General features: G+C 34.7%; 1 pseudogene; it reads left to right on the forward strand.

Annotated features, from left to right (window-relative positions):
- The first annotated feature begins 226 nt into the window (after positions 1 to 226).
- On the forward strand, positions 227 to 1,457 carry LOC112855754 (heterogeneous nuclear ribonucleoprotein A1-like; annotated as a pseudogene).
- The last annotated feature ends 18,498 nt before the right edge of the window (positions 1,458 to 19,955 follow it).

The following is a 19,955-nucleotide window of genomic DNA, read 5'->3' on the forward strand; positions in this document are numbered from 1 at the left end:
TATAATAGAGAAAAATGAGAAAAAGTCAAAGGTTTACATTAGAAAAATCAATTAATAAATTATTATTGAGTTAAACAACAAAATAATATATAGAAGTTAGATGTATATTTATCAACTTGGATGGATCTTAAGAATATTCTGCTAAATAAAATATAGAAAAAATATCCTTTCTGCCCGTGGGCACCACCGAGTAAGCTTCATGAAAGTCTCCCCTCCCACCTTCATCATGTCTAAGTCAGAGTCTCGCAAAGAGCCTGAACAGCTAAAGAAGTTTTAATCAGAGGTTTGAGCTTTGAAACAATTGAGGAGAGTCTGAGGAGCCATTTTGAGCAGTGGGGAAGACTTACAGACTGTGTGGTAATGAGAGATCCAAACACCAAGCTCTCCAGAGGCTTTGGGTTTGTCACCTATGCCACTGTGGAAGAGATGGATGCAGCCATGAATGCAAGGCCACACAAGGTGGATGGAAGGGTTCTAGAACCAAAGAGGGCTGTCTTGAAAGAAGATTCTCAAAGACTTGGTGCCCACTTAACTGTGAAAAAGATTTTTGTCAGTGGCATTAAAGAAGACACTGAAGAAAAAAAAAAAAAAAAGAAGACACTGAAGAACATCATCTAAGAGATTATTTTGAACAGTATGGGAAAATTGAAGTGATTGAAATCATGGCTGACCAAGGAAGTGGCAAAAAGAGAGGCTTTGCTTTTGTAACATTTGATAACCATGACTCTGTAGACAAGATTGTCATTCAGAAATACCGTACTGTGAATGGCCACAACTGTGAAGTAAGGAAAGCTTTACCTAAACAAAAGATGGCTAGTGCTTCTTCCAACCAAAGAGGTTGAAGTGGTTCTGGGAACTTCAGTGGCGGTCGTGGAGGTGGTTTTGGTGGGAATGACAACTTTGGCCATGGAGGAAACTTCAGTGGGTGAGGTGACTTTGGTGGCAGTAAAGGTGGTGGTGAATATGGTGGCAGTGGGGATGGCTATAACGGATTTGGTAATGATGGAAGCAACTCTGGAGGTGGTAGAAGCTATAATTATTTTGGCAGTTACAACAATCAATCTTCAAATTCTGGACCTATGAAAGGAGGAAGTTTTGGAGGCAGAAGCTCTGGCCCCTATGGTGGTAGAGGCCAATACTTTGCCCAACCAGAAACCAAGGTGGCTATGGTGGTTCCAGCAGCAGCAGTAGCTATGCAGTGGCAGAAGGTTTTAATTACTGCCAGGAAACAAAGCTTAGCAAGAGAGGAGAGCCAGAGAAGTGACAGGGAAGCTATAGGTTACAACAGATTTGTGAATTCAGCCAAGCACAGTGGTGACAGGGCCTAGCTGCTACAAAGCAGACATGTTTTAGACAATACTCATGTGTACAGGCAAAAAACTCAAGGACTGTATTTGTGACTACTTGTATAACGGGTTATTTTAGTTTCTGTTCTGTGGAAAGTGTAAAGCATTCCAACAAAGAGTTTTAATGTAGATTTTTTTTTTTTGGCACCCATGCTGTTGATTGCTAAATGTAATAGATCATGACGCTGAATAAATGTGTCTTTAAAAAAAAAAACAAGAAATTACATACAATTCACGGTACAATGGCTTTTAAGTAAATTAAATAAACACACACAGCTATTATATTTTCATGGACTCGTTTATATGAAGTTAAATTTAGAAAGGACTGAAAAAATATAGCAAATATATAATAGCAATTTCCCGTTCAGAAAAGGGTAAGTGAATTCTTGGGGAGGGAGGGCAGGTAAAAATTAGCTCCTCAACTTTACCTGTGATGTTTCATTTTTTTCACATAAAAAAAATTAAAGAAATAATTATAAAGAAAACTGGAAAACTGTTACTATTTGTTAATCATGTTTGAGTACATAAATTTATTTCAGAATCATCTATTTATTTGTAGCTTATCTATTACCAAAATTCTAGAACTTAAAAATTTTTTTAATTAAAAATTAATGATGTTAAAAATCCTTTGGATTTTATTATCTATTTCATTATTTATATTTTTAATCATTCCAACCACATAGACCCAACCTTAAAATGTAAGAATGAGACATTTGTTTGAATTATGAAGTAGTCATGCAAAGGTAAATAACTTTCAAATGATATTGCAATGAATCACTTAATAATACTGAAAGTCACCCCTTCAAAGCTTAATTAGCAGCAAGGGCATTGAGAATTTTTGTCTACTCTTTGTTGAAATTATTGACAACTAATCTAGAAGAGAGATGTGTAGTAAGTAGGCAATGGAAGGTAGATGATAGAGGACTGAATCAAAAGGAAGTTATATAGTGATTTCCACATCTTTGCAGGAATGGAAAATCTGTCCTTGAGTTTGTCATGACTGTGTCCCTTCTCACTGCCTGGATAGGTTATACGTTTGTGTTTTCTAAAGCTTTTGATGGACTTTCCAGTTCTGTTGTTGGAGATCACTAGAGGAATGAGCTTAAAAGGAAGAGATAAGTACCCTGAAGATGGACTAAAACCAAATGCTATCCAGTTTAGAATTGTTCTAACACAATGCTCCATCATGAAGATAGAAGAAAGCTTGTCTACGGCCCAAGAAATGTCAAGATTAGCGGGGAATATTATGGGTTGCTCTAAAATAATGTATCAGAGCAGCGGCGCCTGGTTGGCTCAGTCTGTTAAGCATCCTACTTCAGCACAGGTCATGATCTCACAGCTCATGAGTTCGAGTCCCACATCAGGCTCTGTGCTGATAGCCCAGAGCCTGGAGCCTGCTTTGGATTCTGTGTCTCCATCTCTCTCTCTGCCCCTTCTCTGCTCATGCTCACTCTCTCTCTCTCTCTCAAAAATAAATGAAAATTTAAAAATTAAAGTAAAATAATGTATCAGGGCAGGTAATGCACATGTAAATGTGGTTTGGCCCTGTCTGTAATTTAAGACAGACTGCTGACTGCCTCGTCATCTCATGAGTTGATCTCATGAGATCTCACGAGTAGATCTTTTCCATAGGAGAGATCTACAATTTAAACCTCAGGATACTTGTAAACACTGGAAAACTACTGTCTACCTCTTCATAAATTATTATGGGGGGGAGAAATTGCTTTCTGCAAAACAAGTCCCCTTTTTTTTTTTTAGAGCTACATCTTTACACCCACTCAGAAAATTCCTGAACTAAATAAAATTAGGATTTTTTTAAATTCTATCTTTCACACACTAAAAATATGCAAGAGGGGTGCCTTGGGAGGCTTAGTTGGTTAAGCAATCGACTTCCGCTCAGGTCATGATCTCCTGATTGGTGAGTTCTAGCCCCGCATTGGGCTCTCTTCTGTCAGCACAGAGCTGGCTTTGGATCCTCTATCCCCCTCTGTTTGCCCCTCTCCCACTTATGCTCTCTCTCTCTCTCTCTATCTCTCTCTCAGAAATAAAATAAACATTTAAAAAATATGCAACAATTATGAATTTTATATTTTAAGAATTCTCTATTAGTCTGATGATCAATTCACAGTCAATATCTTAAGAGAACTGTGGTTCTGCTACTCGAAATGTGATAGGATTCAATGCAGAAACTTCAAAATAGGGTATTACATTAAGTCCTATGGATGCAGGTTTATCTAACACACCCAGGGTAAGCCTCATTTTAACAGAACATAATTGTGATGGGCATCTGACTTTTTTTTTTTTTTTTTTTTTTTTTGAGAGAGAGCACAAGCAGGGCAAGGAGGTAGGCAGAGGGGGGCAGAGAGAGAATCTTAAGCAGCCTCCTTGGAGCCCTGGGTGGACCTCAATTTCACGACCATGAGATCAGGATCTACGCCTGTGTCAAGAGCCAGATGCTCAACCGACTGAGCCACCCAGGCACCCCAGCAATTGACTTTTAATAGAGAACTCCATGAAAGCGATAGCACTTGAACTAAATCAGAATTCAGAGCATACCAGGTACAGGCAATACCTGTTCAAAGACAAGAAAGAGGACATGTTCCAATTTTTCTAACTGCAAATAAGAACTTTCCATTTCCTCTTGTATAACCATAGGATTTTAAATTATTTCTAATAGTACTAAAATCTTTATAATAGGACATTTAATGGACATATCTTAGGCATTTGGTCTTTCTAAATACACATATTGATCTCACTGGAAATCACTTTGCTTTTTTCTAATCAAGTACTCTATGATTTTTTTTTTTCAATGTTTATTTATTTTTGGGACAGAGAGAGACAGAGCATGAACAGGGGAGGGGCAGAGAGAGAGGGAGACACAGAATCGGAAACAGGCTCCAGGCTCTGAGCCATCAGCCCAGAGCCTGACGCGGGGCTGGAACTCACGGACCGCGAGATCGTGACCTGGCTGAAGTCGGACGCTTAACCGACTGCGCCACCTAGGCGCCCCTCTATGATTTTTAAAAGTGTCAGAAAATGAAAGTGTCATAAATTATTGTATTTGTGCAATATTATTATTTGTTTTAGACATGGATAACTGAATTAAGATATTGTTAGAGATTTATACATGTTATCCTACATATCTCTGGTTTGGTTATTCTTCTTGTATAGAATTAAAGAATAATGCATCAATACCTTTATCTGTTCTACTGTTGATTGCATATGAATAGTTTCCAATGTGGATCAATTACAAGTAGCATTGATATCAACACTCTTGTACTTGTAACCTGCTATACAATATTACTAAGAATGAAAGCAGTGGGTTTTAGGGTATTCATATTTTTAACTTTATACAAAATACCACAAATAAAAAATGTTTAAAAGGAAAATTAAAGAAAAATAAGCTTTTATAATTTCAAAACAGATCCAGAAATTTATGTCAGGGTGTCAGTGTGAAAATTTTAATAATGATTTAGAAAGTGGCTAAGTCACATGACCAGCAACTGTGAAAGATAGGCCTTGGGACTTTTAATAGCAAGTGCAATGGTAAAATTGAGTTCAATTCCTCTTTAATCAATAAATTATTCAAATGAATTAAAACAGCATTAGGATACAAAGAAAATTCAAATTTACCTATAAATTTAGAGTGGCTACTGAGCCAGATATAATTCATTTAATCGTTTTTTTGAACCTAAGTATGGATGTACATTGTTTTGGAAAATTAGCACTTAACTATGAGATTAGTTCCTTTATCTTTATAGTCATATTTACCTGTTGGTAGCATATTAGAACAACAAAACAATGAATTTTATATGGCAAAATGCAATTCCCATCACTTACTTACCACTATAGAAAAATAAGTATAATAGAGGATCATAACAGCTGGTTCATATTTGACATTTTCTACTTAAAGCCATAAAGTTGATAAAATTACAGGGAAAATAAGAATATTTTACTTGTGACTGATTTGTTAAATAATAAAATACCATAGAGAAATAGAGTCACACTTTAGGTAGGTGAATCAGTAAAATACAGATTTTTTTTTATCAAAGTTTACTATTCCACTTATATAATTTTTGGTTTTTCAAGCAAGATTGAATTTAAAAATCTGAGAAAAACATGTAAAAGGTATATTGTAGCTCTTACTCTTTATGTCATTTTGTCTGGAGAGCTAGAAAGCTAATATCAGATTCATTGCTCTGGAAGGGCTAAGGCCTGACAGTGCTTTTTCCTCTCCTATGGATATGTGAGAGTCCCTTGTTTATAAACATTTCTATAAAATGAAAAGCAAGGAATTTTAATTCTTTGTACAGCTTTGGAAAAATATATATTGGGAATGTAATCTAATCTTACCAAAGATAGATATCTATAGTCAATTCTTACCATTTACTCATTCAAAATGCTTTTTTTTGTGCTTTAAATTTTTAAGTGTCCATTATTAAATTCTTAACTTTCTCTACAAAACATGCATATTATAAATGCTTGTGAATATTTGCAAAGCTTATTAACAAAGGAGAGATCCGCATGTGAAATTTAGTAGATTGAGGCATTAGACTCAAATTCTGTTTTCCAATAAAGCTCTGAATATTTCCAAATTCTTGTTAATAGTTTTTCTTCAGTTCTTGCTCCCAATTAACCTTTATAGTTTCCTTAATACAAAAACACTGCACTTTGTACTATTTGCATTTTTATCTTACTAATAACATTTTTCATCTCCAACTTTTGATTTCAAATCTAATTATTTTGAGATTACTATCACCTAAGTGTTGTAAAACCACTGTGTTATCAATAACTGTTTTTCATTACAAAATTAAAATGTATTTTATCATTGTTCATTGCAAAACATCCTATTGCATGCATTGGCCCCAATTAGCTTTGTAAACATGGCACTTATTTCAGATACCTTAGCCTATTATTCTTTCAATATACCCTGATGACACTAAGTGAGTGTTTGCTTTAATCAAGCTGAAGAGTTTTACAGCCAGCAATATGCATGCCAAATTTAAGTTTTTTTCCATTTAAATAGGTGTATAAATATACATGTCAAAGCAGTAGCATTATCTCTAGGTTTATAAATACACACATTCACACATATATACACATATCGTATTTTGAAATAATAATACTAATACCTAGCCATTTGCCAGGAAATATGCCAAGCTTTGAGATAAAGAGGATTATCCCACTTAATCTTCACAAACTGCATGCTATAGGTGCTATATTTGTCCCATATTACAAATAAAGGATCTAACAGTTCTCTTCAAGGATATTTAAAAACAAACAAGTTGGGTCAATGAATAGCTACTTTAATGAAACACTTTCATGGATTTCTGTTGATTTTTTTATTTTGTGAATCTCTCCTATGATTTTATTTTTTGATTTCTCCTATGCACTATCTCCTATGATAGTACAGGCAATAGAATTTAATTTATTGACTACTGTAATGACTGGCACAGAATAGAACGTATTATTCTTTCTTGGAATTTTATAATGATAAAGGATAAGAGTTCACCTGCTGTTAAAATCCATGGAAATCTTTCCTTCCCCTAAAGGTCAGTTTATCTGATCTTGTGTAAAATTATTTTACTGTCAAAACATCTCATATTTGTTTCTAATGCTGGCTAAAAGCTTAAAATTATAAATTGCCATTTTTTAATTTTTTTTTTTTCAACATTTATTTATTTTTTGGGACAGAGAGAGACAGAGCATGAACGGGGGAGGGGCAGAGAGAGAGGGAGACACAGAATCGGAAACAGGCTCCAGGCTCTGAGCCATCAGCCCAGAGCCCGACGCGGGGCTCGAACTCACGGGCCGCGAGATCGTGACCTGGCTGAAGTCCAACGCTTAACCGACTGCGCCACCCAGGCGCCCCTATAAATTGCCATTTTGACAAAAAAATAAATCAGATGTTTCCATCTCAACCAGAAGTGCATTTAAAATATATTAAGAATATTTGTATGTTGATAGTTTTAATAAAGTAACTCAATCATTTCTATGACATTATTTTTTCTTTGTAATAAGAATTTTAAATATTAAGTCAGTTTGTCTTTTAATAATAATATCACAACGTATCCATCCAATTCAAGCTATCCTTCACAGAATTAGTGAAAAAAGTGGAAATCCTGTATGCAAACAATGTCGCTGAATTTTCAAACATTCAGAAGTGCTCTTTTGGAACTGTCACTAGAGCTAACAAATTAATTAAACTAATTAACAAGAAATAAAAATGAATCTTATACTTTAAAGTAAGAATACAACTTCCACTGCTCTTTTCATTTTCTCCTTCTTTCCTACCAGTATTTAGTTCAGCTTGATTCCACACATCCCATTTTCTCAGGTCTTTCCAGTCTCAGCCCCAAAAGAGGTTATATTGTGGAGTTATATGAACTACATGGTTGAAGAAAGTTAATAAACATACAGCAGTTATGGGATGAGTGTGGCTAGTTGATAACATAGTGGTAAATAATGAGTAATATAGGTAAAGTTCCAGAAGTGAAAAATTGCTTGTGCAGTCTATATAGGAGGCAGTGTAACGTAGTGAATGAATCACTGCATTTATCTGAAATTGTCCTAATAACTTCTGACTACGTTTTAGGGGTAAAACTAGAAAACATAAGTCAAAGTACTCTACAAATTATAAAAGACAATAATTAGCAAAGATAACTGCAGTACAAAGCTGGTACTTAAGCATGGGAGTACCTGTTGAGAGCCATGATGTCACTACATGAAATATTTTACAGGATGTCAACAAAACTGCTAACCTTTATTTTTTATTTTTATTTTTATTTTTTTTTAGTGTTTATTTATTTATTTTGAGAGAGAGAGAGGGAGAGAGAGAGCGAGAACGTGCACACATGCACATGCAAACTAGGGGCAGGGTGGCATAGAAACAGAGAGAGAGAATCCCAAAGAGGCTCCATGTTTAGCACAAGTCTCAGCAGAGCTTGGTGTCATGAATGGTGGGATTATAACCTGAGCCGAAATCAAGAGTTGGTCGCTTAACCAGACTGAGCTGCCCAGGGTCTCCAAACCTGCTACCTCTAAAGTTGAGCAGACTTGAAGAAAACAGATGCAAAGTAACATTTACCTGAATAGTAATGTAGCGCAGGGGAATTGACCTCAAAAGATAGAAATAATAAGGGCACCTGGATGGCTCAGTCGGTTATGTACCTGACTCTAGATTTCTGGTTAGGTCATGATCTCAAGGGAGCCATGCGTAGGGTTCGCTCTGCATGTATGGAACCTGCTTGGGATCTCTCCCTCTCTCTCTACCCCTCCCCTGCTCATGCACACGCTCTGTCTCTCTCTCAAAATAAATAAACAAACAAAAAGGTAGAAATAACAAGACAAACAATTCTGGATTAAGGATGTATGTAATAGTTAACGAGACCAGGAAACAAAGTTGGCATGCAGTGTTTGTAACATATGAATGATTTCTACAGCTTAGATGATGTATTTCTTGAACAAATGGGATTTAAAAGTTACTTATTTCATATTTATTGGCCTCTTCTTGTTCAGCTCTATCTTCTTTTTAGGGGTTCTTCCCTCCTTAAAGGAAATATTCTTCTACTCTCAAAGTTTTTGCTTTTCGGTTTTTGTTCGTTTTTGTTTTTGTTTTTGTTTTAACAATACTTTGGGTTTTTTTCACCTTAAATTTGTGAGCTTCCATACCTTTTCTGTTTCTGGCTGATTGTAAACATTTCATGTGTATTTATTAATTTGTCTGATTCACTTGTTATCTAAATATCAAACAAATTTGAGAATGAGGAAATAACTTTGCTACTGAATTCTTGCACAAAATGAAAATCTATTGGGGCGCCTGGGTGGCGCAGTCGGTTAAGCGTCCGACTTCAGCCAGGTCACGATCTCGCGGTCTGTGAGTTAGAGCCCCGCATCAGGCTCTGGGCTGATGGCTCAGAGCCTGGAGCCTGTTTCGATTCTGTGTCTCCCTCTCTCTCTGCCCCTTCCCCGTTCATGCTCTGTCTCTCTCTGTCCCAAAAATAAATAAACGTTGAAAAAAAAAATTAAAAAAAAAAACAAAATGAAAATCTATTAATCCATTTCCTGCTCTGTAGTCTAATTGTGACAAGATTTAACCAGCACACTCTACATCTCTTTTCCTGCAGAATAGCCATATGTTTTTAAACTCCTTTTAGTTTAAGTGAAAAAATATAAAGAAAAAATAGACATATTTCAGTTTCAACTTAGGTTTTATCATCTGGAAATATTTCCTGACTCCCCCAGAATTGCACAAAGATTTTCTGTATTTCAGAAAGGTTTTCCACATCATGGCAACTTTGTAATGACTCTGGTGTAGTATATTATCTCATTACTGTCATTTGCATTAGTAGACTTTGAGCTCCTTTAATATGGAGACTGTTTTATTCATCTTTTATTCCAAGTGCTTGAATGGTGCTTCATATATAGGGCATTTTTTGCTAATGCTTAATGTTGAGAAAATAGACATAATGGATAAGGAATTTCTTATAGTTCATATATTCCTATTAAAAATAAATTAATAACAAGAATTACACTGAAGAGAATTTATGAGGTGATGTTAATTTTTTATAATAATAAAATTAAACATGATGATTTATAAATTATATATCAATGTATACGCCTAATTAATTCTGCCATACTTTATCTCATAGGATGTACATGTACCAACATGCCAAAAAAGTATAAGCCATTTCTAATTTAATCCTATAAACCTTAGCCTTAACAAGTAGATCACCATTCCTATAGTAGATACACAAAGTAAAATGTATATTTCTTCACAAGTATAGTTTTATTTTAAGTTTATTTAAATATTTAAAGAGTAAGGGGGAGAGAGAGCATGAGAGAGCACAAGCGAGCATGAGTTGGAAAGGGGCAGATAGAGAGAGAATCCCAACCAGGCTCCACACTATCAGTACAGAGCCCAAAGTGGGGCTTGAATTCACGAACCCATGAGATCATGACCTGAGCTGAAATCAAGAGATAGATGCTTAGCCGACTGAACAACCCAGGCACCCCACAAATATAATTTTAGTGAAGTGCCTATAGTATTACAAATCAGTTTAACATCACATGGAAGTTTTTTTCAACAGGAGGAAATGCTTTCAATTCCAAAGAAAACACAAACTCTGTTTTAAGGATTTTACATGAGCAATATAGAATCTCATAAACACCAAATATTCTCGAAAATAGAAACATCGTATTTACAGTGGTAGCAAGGCATTTGAAAGTAACAGAACACATCAGGGCAAGTTTATATAGTGAAAGACACTATATATTCCTATTATAACCACAGAATAAATATATAAGTAGGGTACTTACCTGTAGAACCATATTTAGGAAAATCATATAGAATAATGTGATATTTCAATAAGCAGGTTTTTAAAATTTATTTATTTATTTTGAGAGAAAGAGAGGAGAGAGGCAGAGGGAGAGGGAAAGAGAGGATCTCAAGCAGGCTCTGCACTATCATTGTGGAGTCTGATGCCAGGCTTGATCCCAGAAACCATGAGATCATGACCTGAGCTGAAATCAAGAGTTGGACACTTAACCAACTGAGCCAAACTGGCACCCCCAATAAGCAGATTTCAAAGCAAAAACTAATGAAACTATGATTATGACAAAAGAGCAGGTGCAATATTTGGTCTATGTCCCAAATATTAAAAAAATAATAAATTAAAATGGGAAGTAGAAACCTATTCCCTTCACTTAGCAAATCTTCATGAGATAGCTATTATAAAACACTGTTAAGTCCTAAAAGGATACTACCACATAAGAAGAAATGGTTCCTACCTTTAAAAAGCTTTGTTTCCACTGGAAGAGAGCATAGATGCACACACAAAGATACTTTCAATATAAGATAGTGAATGATAAAGTTTAGGGAAGCACACAACATGCAATATCCCAACATACACTGTGTTCCTCCCTTTTTTCTGGTAGCAATGGGTTTTGATGTGGGTCTTGATTAGTGAAAATCATCACTAGTAATCCCAAATTCACTGCTAGTCCAGGAATCCAGGGCTGGCCCAGTACACAGCATCATCGCAAGGATTTCCCCTAGTACTGATTAATGCTTTGGTAGGGCATGTGTGCTAGGCTGGCATAATTAGACTAAAGGAAAGGGATGGGAAAGAGGTGTTCTCAATTCTTTTCTGCCAGATGTGAACTAGGTAACCTGTAATCCCTGGCAAGTGACAGCCTTTCTACAATCAGCTATAGATATAAGGTGAGGAAATTTACAATATGGACAACAGACAGAGAGATTGACAGTGTGAGACCTTAATACTATGGTTGAGTCACTAGACCAATCAAGAAGCCTGTTCTACATGTTGTATGAAACAATACATTATATTATTGTTTAAGCAATTTTGAGTTTTCTTACTCACAGTCAGAAACATCCTAATGGATAAAAATCATTGGTTTATTTCTAGTATTATATTGTGATTATTTTCGTCCCTCTGGAGTATTATATACTGATCACAATGATTCATTTTCTTATAAATATACTTATTGAGAAATAGTATGAACTCATAAAAAATTAAAACTGAAATACCGTCATTGTTCCCACTCTACTCTGATAAAAATATAATTTGATAATATGAAAATTAATCCCAAAAGAAAACAATAATCAAAATTATTCTGTGAGAGTACTCAAGTCCCATTGGGGAAAAAATATATGTGTATACTCAGATAAACTTTGGTCCTTTTCCATAATCTGAAGTAATTTTTACTAACCCCAAAGCCAGTGGTGGTGGAAGAAAAAATGGAATTATAGATCCATATGTGCTATAAAATATGAAATAACATGCTTGAAAATAAACAAAAATAAAAGTGCTTACCTGCTCTAGTGTCTGTCAGAGTAGATACTGAAGGTCTAGCTTCCAGAAAATGGACTAGTAGTCCTCTACCCTGGGTCCAAGTTTGTGTGAGCCAGAATCTGGAAACAAAATAAGACTTGTCAATTTTTTTTTTTTTTTTTTTTTGGTAATTCCTTAGGAAGTCAATCTATCCAGAAAGTAAGTCACAATGTCTATACAGTAGCACCATTTTGGATTGAATGACAGATAAATGACTGGCTCAAAGATGTAAAATATTTTCATTAAAAAAAAAAACAAAACATCATTTCTGATAAAAAACAAAATAAGTGAGAAACGAAGAAAGATACTTTTTGAAATAATACACCTCAGTAAATATCAACAATATCAATTGAGATATGAAATATCTCATTCACTTTATGGACATAAGATCATATTATTACAAGAAAGCATACCCATTATGATATGACAAGACACAATAATAAAATTAATAGCTATTGGAAAATAAAAGACAAAATCATCCTAATAAAATATATATTTGCCTTCCAGTACTACAGAAGAGAATCACTGGGAAATGAAACAAAAGTTCAATTAGCTGGCCAGTCACTAAATATATTTGGAAAGATCAATTGCTTTCAAATATACCAGAACAAAATAGTTTAAAAAATATAATAAAACTCTTAGTTAGTATAACAATAAATGATGCATTCTATATATACAAATTTAAGTAAAATCAAGGACCTGAATGAAAAAAGTAAAACTACAGAAGTATATTTTAGATTTAAGTAAATGCAAAGATACTCTGGATGGTAAGATTGAAATTACACAGGGGGGCCTGGGTGGCTCAGTGGGTTAGGCGTCCAGCTTCAGCTCAGGTCATGATCTTGCAGTCTGTGAGTTTGAGCCCCGTGTCGGGCTCTGGGCTGACAGCTCAGAGCCTGGAGCCTGTTTCCGATTCTGTGTCTCCCTCTCTCTGACCCTCCCCCGTTCATGCTCTGTCTCTCTCTGTCTCATAAATAAATAAACATTAAAAAAAAAAAAAAAAGAAATTACACAGACATAAAATCTATTGCCAATTTACACACAACATGCTCAATATTTATTAATTTTTTCAACTTAATTTAAAAGTTATACATAAAAATGCTTAATAAAAGCAACAACTGGGGGGTCTGCGTGGCTCAGTCAGCTTAGCATCCAACTCTTGATTTTGGCTCAGGTCATGATCCCAGGGTGATAGGATTGAACTCCATGTTGGGCTCCATGCTGAGCAAGGAGTCTGCTTAAGACTCCCTCTTTCTCTCTCTTCCTCTGCCTACTCTCACACTCTCTCTCTAAAAATAAGTAAATAAAAATAAATTTTTAAAAGCAATTCCTTAAAATACTTGTACAACTATTGTTGATAAAAACTGTCTTGTTAGAGCAGAAGGTTCACACCATATGGGCTCCAAATGTGTAGGCCATGCTATTGTTGTTAAGTGATGGCTATATTAGTTACTAATTATATTATATGTTAGGCTTATTAGTTATACTGTACTATACATTATTCCGCATATATATTTAAAGAATTGAGCAAAATTGCTATCTCAACAACTGGACAAGTGACATGGTTAGATAAAATCTAAGACTGACATCTGGTAAACATATGCACAGAGGATAAATCTTGAGAATAATTAAACTCATGTAAATTAAAATATCCAGACAATCCATTTTTAACTCATGGAATCATCAAAAGAATAATAATGAAATGTTGGAGGCTAGAATTTACTAATAGGTGCTTTTATGAGCATGGTTAGTGGATTATAAATTGGTTCAACTTTTCTGAAAAATCACCTTCCAATTTATCTTGTGAGTTTTGAAATATTCCTTGTCGTCTAGGGCAGGGACACTTTTTCTCAGTCTATCCTCAAGGGGAGAAATAAAACAAATGCAACAACTCTAACAAGTTAGAGGTGTAGTCAAATATTTATGGAACAGGATGTCAAAAGTGGATGCTTTCCGCTCCAGTTCCTGCTGAGGCATTAACATAATAGATGCCAGGTTACAAAGAGAGACATTAGATCCCCATATATATATTTGAAAAAGAAGGTATAGAAAAGAAAGGTTGTTAATCTTTGGCTGACCTCCCACTTTTACCCAAACACTGGTTTAGAAGGGATGAAAAAAGAGGGCTTGGCAATCAGAAGACAACAGGTAGTGCCTACACTGTCATCTTTAAGCATGTGCTAAGTTCAGAGGACACTAATGCCAGCTCACCTTGACATTCATCAGGAAAGAACTATTCTGCTCCCATACTTCCTCCCCTGCAATGCTTCCTTCTTCAAGTAGTCACAAATCTAAACACTAGATAAGCAAAATTCAATCATGTCCTGTTTTCAACTAGTCTTCTGACCTATAATATTCTATACTGAGGGATGAGAGAGGCCTCCGTTTTAGATCAAGATGGAACTTTTTTAATTTTTTTAATGTTTTATTTATTTTTGAGAGAGACACAGAGCACAAGTTGGGGAGAGGTAGAGAGAGAGAGAGAGAGAGAGAGAGAGAGAATCTGAACCAGGCTCCAGGCTCCAAGATGTCAGCACAGAGCCTGAGGCGGGACTCGAACTCACAAACTGTGAGATCATGACCTGAGCCAAAGCCAGACGCTCAACCGACTGAGCCACCCAGGTGCTCCAAGAAGGAACTTTTGATCAATACATGTGGGTAGACATTTTAATTATTGAATTGAATGTTTGTTTTCTGATTGAAAATGAAGTGCAACATTTTATTACTGAAGAGTGATTAAGTCATCATGGATTTCAGGCAGAGAAAGAACTATTTATTCAAAACAAAATAAAAGGAAGTCAGAGACAACAAAATAAAATGACTACATTATTTTATCTTGCAGGTTACTTATATGGGAGAAAATTATTCAATCTTGTATAGAAGAAAAAGTTTTTAAATTCACACCTCATCATGTGAATATACCAATTTGGCCATCTACAGAGGATTTGAAATTCTGATCATTTCTCAAGTTTTAAAGATAGCCTTTTTTTATACATAATACTATTATTTGGTAATGGTGAGTACAGTTGAAATACTACAGTAGTAAATCCTGATAAAGAATAAGAAGTTTTCTATTTTAGCATCCTCAAAAGATACTCAAAATTGGGGCGCCTGGGTGGCGCAGTCGGTTAAGCGTCCGACTTCAGCCAGGTCACGATCTTGCGCTCCGTGAGTTCGAGCCCCGCGTCAGGCTCTGGGCTGATGGCTCAGAGCCTGGAGCCTGTTTCCGATTCTGTGTCTTCCTCTCTCTCTGCCCCTCCCCCGTTCATGCTCTGTCTCTCTCTGTCCCAAAAATAAATTAAAAAAAAAAAAAAAAAAAAAAAGATACTCAAAATTAAAATAAAATAAGTGGTAAATGCACTAGTCAACCTACTTTGAACATTTTTAAATGTCTGTAACTTCGAAAGTTTAGAAAGGAGCAGGAAAAGTAAACTGAAGCAAGATAATACAGAAAAGAAATAGAAGTGATTGAAACCAAATTTTGATCATATAAAATTATTCTCTATAAAAATTAGAATTTGCAATTTACCAAAGCATATTTAATAGAAAAAAAAAAAACCTATCTGCCCTCTATGGGACTCAAGCATTAATCTGGTCATGAAGATAAATCATTATTCAAATGCCCCCCCAATTAAAAAGAAATATGTATTGAAGGGGAAAGAGAAGTATTAGTGTCTCGCAATAAAGAACTACTCTCTGGGATGCTTATTTCTAAAAATGTGAACAGGAGAATAAAATTAAATAAGCAATACTAGTAGTAACTCAATTAGAGTGAAACATACTTAAATAATATTTGTATGTTTTAATTCACAATTTACTTGAAAAAAGTTATTAGAGCATTAAGAATAAAGAAACCATTAAGTAATTTAAGTCAACAGTGAATTTATTTGGAAACCTCAAAATAAATGAAAAAAATATATATGAACCCTTTCATCATCCCAACACACAATCCTTCCATATAATGCCTATTTCTAAAACAGCAAGGTTTTAATCATAGGTCAATTTTTGATTACTGGAAAATGCCACTCATTGAGACATCTGCAGCATTTTATAGCCTGATGGAAAAGCAATGTTCTGAGCACACGAGCATTTTCCTGTGCTGCAAACATCATATGGTCAGGCTCAGACATTAGGTCCACAAGTCAGAAAGTCATCAATGGCATAATTAAGGGAAGATCGGCATTTTCAGTGTTACACCACAAAGTCAAATTTAGCTATATAACTAAGCTACATAAACTTTAATGAGGACAATGTTTCAGTCTTATCCAATCCATGGTACTTTACAGACTCAGTCATATATGTTAGTTCACACCATAAAAAAACAAATGCCTCCAAAAGTGAGTAAAAGAGAGATAGGGATGTGGTTATTTTATATTAGAATACTGTAGGGAAGAAAACTCAGTGACAGAATTTTTAGAGTTTCTTCAGGCTCGTGGTTGGTATGATTTCTTAGTTCTAAATTGACTGTTTCATTACTTCCTACAAATAAATGGAATAACATAATTATTTATATGTTTGTGAAAGAACTCTCTCTGTGTGCAAATTTGATTTGTTAAAGCAACAACCTTCAGCGTCATCTATTTTAAGGTTGGCAAAGTAAGCAGAATCAAATTTCTGAACTTAATGACAATGTCAGTGTAGCTTATGAAACCATAACAATGTAAGGAGAGACATCTGGTGTGCACCATGCATGTAATGTACGGTGAGCTTCAGTGATTCCTCCGACTTCTCCTGGCTCTGTATTATATGTGTGGCAGAGTGCCACTCAAACTAAGTAGAATCATTCAACTGTCTTGAATATAAAGTAAAGAATACAATGCTTCACTAGGCAGACTAGTTGCACATGAATTTTGATGCAGATGCCCAGTAAAAATGTTGCTGATAACTTGCAGCAGAAAACATCTGAAAGAATCAATAAAGGAAGGTTTCTTTCTAGAGAACATACAACTGTTTATGGTGCAATAATTTTCAGACACAAGTACAGGGTTTTTTGTTACATTCCATCAGTACACTGGGACTGATGGCTATAAGAGGTATGGTAACCATTGCAACCAAAATAAGATGTGCACTAGTGTGTATGTTACATATATATACACACATATATACACACATAATTCTATATAGAATTCTATATTCTATATGGAATATAGAATATATTTTATATTCTATATGGAAATCTGTATCCCATATGTAATATATTCTATGTTCCATATGTATAATGCTGTATTATTATAGAATTATGTTTGTTTGTGTATACATATACATATGTATACTTTGAAATAACACCACCTTATTTATACAGTCCACAAAAAGGAAAAGGTCACACATCCTGAGTTTAAGTAAAATGCTATTTTTAAATATTATTTGATTATAATGTATCATTTTTCCTGTCTCATACTTTTTGTTCCTAATTAGTGCAATATGGGTGAGAATCCTTGAGACAATGGCAAACTTGAGTTTTTCTCCCTCCTTTCCCTCCTTAATCTGTGTTCCTCTCCACGGCACAGAAACTATTGTGCCTGACTGCGGACTCTTGGTTGATAATCAGGACTCTACAGAAATCCCAGCAGGAAAAAATACTACAGCATTTTCTTCCCTCTGGGTTAGCAAATACTTGATTAGAAAACATTCCATGTTTAATGAAATGAGGTAAAGATCAAAATACTGGGGATTTGGGAAAGAGTTTGGTCTATAAACCTGTCACCCTTTGGGGGTAACGTTAGTGCTGCTTAACATGAGTAGGTCTGGTCTCATGGGCCACCAAGAACACAAGGAAGGGCCACCAAGAACCCAAAGAAGTCTGGGAAAGTCCTAGAAGACTGGGGAGCTGTATGATTTCCTCCTGGTGCCTTCATGGAGGCCTAGCAGCCTGCCATGGATTCCCTTCATTTCTAGTCATCAGCCAGACCTGACCTCAATAAGTGGTGTTAATATTACTGACTACTCATCTGTGGGTGGCGGAGGGGGGAAGTTGGGTCCATCTCTCACATGATGCACAAAAATAACAGCAATATTAATAAAACAATCTTTGGATGACAATGAGAGACTATATGAAAAATAATTGGGTTTTACAAGGCTTGATAAGTTTTGAGTGAGAGAAACAAAATGTAGAACTAATATAATTAATTCATTTTTGTCAAGTACCCCAAATCCACTTCATTTATAAAATGCTTAATAGGATTATATGTACAAGGAGAAAAACACATTAGGGTACATACTAGATTAGTAACATGAGTCACTTGATGCGGGTGAAGGGCAAATAGAAAGAGAGAGAGAAAGACAAAAGAAAAAAGACTGCTTTAACAGTCTTACCTGTTATGATCTCCTATCTGTCATAGGCTTTCATATATTTAAATTGTTAACTGTGTATATAATATTAAATAAATTATAAAAAATAGTAATCCTAAATGCAATATTACAGTACATCTGTGTTTCATAATTACTAAAGAAAACTAACATGTATAATTAGGGTTTGTTAAGAAAAATATTAATCAAATCACATCATTGAAAAAACTAGGACCTCAGTAGTTATTTGTGATACTGATGATACATGAAATGGGATCTAAATTAACGACTACACAAGACAATATCTAAATTTTTTTCAAGGTGTATTATAGGTATTAATTTTAAAGCAGAAAATCTTTAAACAATAACTCCAACATAAGCATTAAGAAAAAAATACTCCAAGGGCAAAAGAGCTATAAAGATAAAAGTATGAAAGCAGTCAGAGAGATCTTAAAGATACATTTTATTGCCACCTTTATACCTCTTAATGTGAATACTATATTCCAGGGTTTTGAAAGTGTATTATACCTACCCCAACTGCTTTCAGCAGTGCCAACATGAGGAGATATGAAAAGAAATTTGCCTTCCCACCCTTTTTTCTACTTCCACAATTTAAAATAATTACTTTGAAAACATTTAGTCAAGAATAATTGGCTGATTCCTCCCTGGGCAATCACCTATATAGCTGATGACGTTAGACGTAATGAAAATAAATTTTCAAGAATGTGTTTGTTTGTTTCTTTGTTTGTTTTTCCCTACAAAAACACTAGGTTCTTTGTTCCAGGTATCAAAACGATAGAATATTCCAGTACTATTTTTAAAAGAAAGCTTTGCTTCTTGTCTCATTTTTGCAGAAGTTGGAAATGATTTTAATAAAGGTAAGCATGATTCTAATAGTTTCTTTTTTTAAATGTGAATATTATTTACTTACACTGAAAGATTCTGACTATTAATGAGTAGTCAGTGGGGAGACACTGAAAGATCATGGAAATACCTTGCTCATCAACAAACATGCCTCTCTAGTTTTTAACATTTATTGAGGTTTCTTGCCCAAATCTCTCCATATCATGATGGTTACAAACTTTCCAACTCTGCTACTCTTTCCAGTACATTTTAGAGGGGGAAAATCTCATAAATCAAAAATTCATAACAATAAAACAATGTTGGAAACTGCCATGAAAACACAAGTGAAAAAATACATCTTTTCTAAGTCACAGGACTATAAATTCAGGAAGTACAAAAAATTTAAAATGAATCAAACTCATCAAATTATATACATTAAATGTAAACCTTTTTTTATGTCCAATTATACTTCATTTGAGTGGTTTTAAAAAAGAATCATGCCAAATAAAATCATAATTTTTGGCTTAATCCTGAATTAAGAATATTAACAATAATTTGCTCATAATGCATATGGTCTCCTATATACCATAGATGAGTTTATATACACATTTAAAATCCAATACATTAT

The sequence above is a fragment of the Puma concolor genome, chromosome B3 (genome assembly GCF_028749965.1).
Source record: "Puma concolor isolate L17-30 chromosome B3, mPumCon1.1.hap2, whole genome shotgun sequence".
In the NCBI taxonomy this organism is placed as follows: Eukaryota; Metazoa; Chordata; class Mammalia; order Carnivora; family Felidae; genus Puma; species Puma concolor.